Raw genomic sequence first — 5,294 nt, forward strand, 5'->3', positions numbered from 1 at the left:
ATGTTTATTAGTCATGCTAGAATTGTATTAACCGGAAACATAATACATGTGTGAATACATAGACAAACATAGTGTCACTAGTATGCCTCTACTTGACTAGCTCGTGAATCAAAGATGGTTAAGTTTCCTAGCCATAGACATGAGTTGTCATTTGATTAACGGGATCACATCATTAGGAGAATGATGTGATTGACATGACCCATTCCGTTAGCCTAGCACTTGATCGTTTAGTATGTTGCTATTGCTTTCTTCATGACTTATACATGTTCCTGTAACTATGAGATTATGCAACTCCCGTTTGCCGGAGGAACACTTTGGGTGCTACCAAACGTCACAGCATAACTGGGTGATTATAAAGGAGTACTACAGGTGTCTCCAAAGGTACATGTTGGGTTGGCGTATTTCGAGATTAGGTTTTGTCACTCCGATTGTCGGAGAGGTATCTCTGGGCCCTCTCGGTAATGCGCATCACTATAAGCCTTGCAAGCAATGTAGCTAATGAGTTAGTTACGGAATGATGCATTACGTAACGAGTAAAGAGACTTGCCGGTAACGAGATTGAACTAGGTATTGGATACCGACGATCGAATCTCGGGCAAGTAACATACCGATGACAAAGGAAACAAAGTATGTTGTTATGCGGTTTGACCGATAAACATCTTCGTAGAATATGTAGGAGACAATATGGGCATCCAGGTTCTGCTATTGGTTATTGACCAAGAATAGTTCTAGGTCATGTCTACATAGTTCTCGAACCCGTAGGGTCCGCACGCTTAAGGTTTCGATGACAGTTATATTATGAGTTTATGAGTTTTGATGTACCGAAGGAGTTCAGAGTCCCGTATGAGATCGGGGACATGACGAGGAGTCTCAAAATGGTCGAGACGTAAAGATCGATATATTGGACGACTATATTCGGAGTTCGGAAAGGTTCCAAGTGATTCGGGTATTTTTCGGAGTACCGGAGAGTTGCGGGAATTCGCCGGGGAGTATATGGGCCTTATTGGGTCATACGGGAATAGAGGAGAGAGGCCGAAAGGAAGGAGGCGCTCAACCCCCCTCTGGTCCGAATTGGACAAGGGGTGCGGCCCCCTTTTCCTTCCTCCTCTCCCCCTCTTTCCCCCTTCTCCTACTCCAACAAGGAAGGAGGGAGTCCTACTCCCGGTGGGAGTAGGACTCCCGTTGGCGCGCCCCTCCTAGGCCGGCCGCCCCTCCCCCCTTGCTCCTTTATATACGGGGCAGGGGGGCACCTCTAGGCACAACACAAGTTGATCTAGGGATCATTCCTTAGCCGTGTGCGGTGCCCCCCTCCATCATATTCCACCTCGGTCATATCGTCGCAGAGTTTAGGCGAAGCCCTGCGCCGGTAGAGCATCATCATCGTCACCACGCCGTCGTGCTGACGGAACTCATCCCCGAAGCTTTGCTGGATTGGAGCCCGGGGATCGTCATCGAGCTGAACGTGTGCTGAACTCGGAGGTGTCGTACGTTCGGTACTTGGATCGGTCGGATCGTGAAGACGTACGACTACATCAACCGCGTTGTCATAACGCTTCCGTTTACGGTCTACGAGGGTACATGGACAACACTCTCTCCTCTCGTTGCTATGCCATCACCATGATCTTGCGTGTACGTAGGAAATTTTTTGAAATTACTGCGTTCCCCAACAGTGGTATCAGAGCCTAGGTTTTATGCGTTGATGTTATATGCACGAGTAGAGCACAAGTGAGTTGTGGGCGATACAAGTCATACTGCTTACCAGCATGTCATACTTTGGTTCAGCGGTATTGTGAGATGAAGCGGCCCGGACCGACATTACGCGTACGCTTACGCGAGACTGGTTTCACCGTTACGAGCACTTGTGCTTAAAGGTGGCTGGCGGGTGTCTGTCTCTCTCACTTTAGCTGAATCGAGTGTGGCTACGCCCGGTCCTTGCGAAGGTTAAAACAGCACTAACTTGACGAACTATCGTTGTGGTTTTGATGCGTAGGTAAGAACGGTTCTTGCTAAGCCCATAGCAGCCACGTAAAATTTGCAACAACAAAGTAGAGGACGTCTAACTTGTTTTTGTAGGGCATGTTGTGATGTGATATGGTCAGGCCGTGATGCTATATTTTATTGTATGAGATGATCATGTTTTGTAACCTAAGTTATCGGCAACTGGCAAGAGCCATATGGTTGTCGCTTTATTGTATGAAATGCAAACGCCCTGTAATTGCTTTACTTGATCACTAAGCGGTAGCGATAGTCATAGAAGCAATAGATGGCGTAACGATAACGATGCTACGATGGAGATCAAGGTGTCGCGCCGGTGACAATGGTGATCAGGACGGTAATTCGAAGATGGAGATCACAAGCACAAGATGATGATGGCCATATCATATCACTTATATTGATTGCATGTGATGTTTATCCTTTATGCATCTTATCTTGCTTTGATTGACGGTAGCATTTTAAGATGATCTCTCACTAATTATCAAGAAGTGTTCTCCCTGAGTATGCACCATTGCGAAAGTTCTTCGTGCTGAGACACCACGTGATGATCGGGTGTGATAGGCTCTACGTTCAAATACAACGGGTGCAAAACAGTTGCACACGCGGAATACTCAGGTTAAACTTGACGAGCCTAGCATATACAGATATGGCCTCGGAACACGGAGACCGAAAGGTCGAGCGTGAATCATATAGTAGATATGATCAACATATTGATGTTCACCGTTGAAACTACTCCATCTCACGTGATGATCGAACATGGTGTAGTTGATATGGATCACGTAATCACTTAGAGGATTAGAGAGATGTCTTTCTAAGTGGGAGTTCTTAAGTAATATGATTAATTGAACTTAAATTTATCATGAACTTAGTCCTAGTAGTATTTTGCAAATTATGTTGTAGATCAATAGCTTGCGTTGTTGCTTTCATATGTTTATTTTGATATGTTCCTAGAGAAAATTGTGTTGAAAGATGTTAGTAGCAATGATGCGGATTGGATCCGTGATCTGAGGTTTATCCTCATTGCTGCACAGAAGAATTATGTCCTTAATGCACCGCTAGGTGACAGACCTATTGCAGGAGGAGACGCAGACGTTATGAACGTTTGGCTAGCTCAATATGATGACTACTTGATAGTTTAGTGCACCATGCTTAACGGCTTAGAATCGGGACTTCAAAGATGTTTTGAATGTCATGGACCATATGAAATGTTCCAGGAATTGAAGTTAATATTTCAAGCAAATACCCGAGTTGAGAGATATGAAGTCTCCAACAAGTTCTATAGCTAAAAGATGGAGGAGAATCGCTCAACTAGTAAGCATGTGCTCAGATTGTCTGGGTACTTCAATCACTTGAATCAAGTGGGAGTTAATCTTCCAGATAAGATAGTGATTGACAGCATTCTCTAGTCACCATCACTAAGTTACTAGAACTTCGTGATGAACTACAGTATGCAAGGGATGACGAAAACAATTCCTGAGCTCTTCGTGATGTTGAAATCGACGAAGGTAGAAATCAAGAAAGAGCATCAAGTATTGATGATTGACAAGACCACTAGTTTCAAGAAAAGGGCAAAGGGAAAGAAAGGGAAACTTCAAGTAGAATGGCAAACAAGTTGTCACTCCCGTGAAGAAGACCAAAGCTGGACCAAAGCCTGAAACTGAGTGCTTACACTGCAAAGAAAATGGTCACTGGAAACGGAAATACCCTGAATATTTGGTGGATAAGAAGGATGGCAATGTGAACAAGGGTATATTTGATATACAGGTTATTGATGTGTGCCTTACTAGTGTTTATAGTAGCCCCTGAGTATTTGATACTTGTTCGGTTACTAAGATTAGTAAGTCGAAACAGGAGTTACAGAATAAACAGAGACTAGTTGAAGGGGAAGTGACGATGAGTGTTGGAAGTAGTTCCAAGATTGATATGATCATCATCGCACACTCCCTATACTTTCGGGATTAGTGTTGAACCTAAATAAGTGTTATTTGGTGTTTGCGTTGAGCATGAATGTGACTTGATCATGTTTATTGCAATACGGTTATTCATGTAAGTTAGAGAATAATTGTTGTTCTGTTTACATGAATAAAACCTTCTATGGTCATACACCCAATGAAAATGGTTTGTTGGATCTCGATCGTGTGATACACATATTCATAATATTGAAGCCAAAAGATGTAAAGTTAATAATGATAGTGCAACTTATTTGTGGCACTGCCGTTTAGGTCATATTGGTGTAAAGCGCATGAAGAAACTCCATGCTGATGGATTTTCGGAATCACTTGGTTATGAATTATTTGATGCTTGCGAACCGTGCCTTTTGGGCAAGATGACTAAAATTCCGTTCTACGGAACAATGGAACGAGCTACTGACTTATTGGAAATAATACATACCGATGTATGCGATCCAATGAGTGTTGATGCTCATGGCAAGTATCATTATTTTCTGACCTTCACAAGATGATTTGAGCAGATATGGGTATATCTACTTGATGAAACATAAGTCTGAAATAGTTGAAAGGTTCAAAGAATTTCAGAGTGAAGTGGAAAAATCATCATAACAAGAAAATAAAGTTTCTGCGATCTGATCGCGGAGATGAATATTTGAGTTATGAGTTTGGTCTTCAATTAAAACAATGTGGAATAGTTTCACAGCTCACGCCACCTGGAACACCACAACGTTACGGTGTGTCCTAACGTCGTAATCATACTTTACTAGATATGGTGCGATCTATGATGTCTCTTATCAGTTTACCACTATCGTTTTGGGGTTATGCATTAGAGACAGTTGCATTCATGTTTAATAGGGCAACATCTAAATCCGTTGAGACGACACCGTATGAACTATGGTTTAGCAGTAAACCTAAGCTGTCGTTTCTTAAAACTTGGAGTTGTGATGCTTATATGAAAAAGGTTTTCAACCTGATAAGCTCGAACCCAAATCGGAGAAGTGTGTCTTCATAGAATACCCAAAGGTAACTATTGGGTACACCTTCTATCATAGATCCGAAGGCAAGTTATTCGTTGCTAAGATGGATCCTGTCTAGAGAAGAAGTTTCTCTCGAAAGAAGTGAGTGGGAGGAAAGTAGAACTTGATGAGGTAATTGTACCTTCTCCCAAATTGGAAAGTTGTTCATCACAGAAGTCAGTTCTAGTGATTCCTACACCAATTAGTGAGGAAGTTAATGATGATGATCATGAAACTTCAGATCAAGTTGCTACCAAACCTCGTAGGTCTTCCAGAGTAAGATCCGCACTAGAGTGGTACGGTAATCATGTTCTGGAAGTCATGTTACTAGACC

The sequence above is a fragment of the Triticum aestivum genome, chromosome 2B (assembly GCF_018294505.1).
Source record: "Triticum aestivum cultivar Chinese Spring chromosome 2B, IWGSC CS RefSeq v2.1, whole genome shotgun sequence".
Classification (NCBI taxonomy): Eukaryota; Viridiplantae; Streptophyta; class Magnoliopsida; order Poales; family Poaceae; genus Triticum; species Triticum aestivum.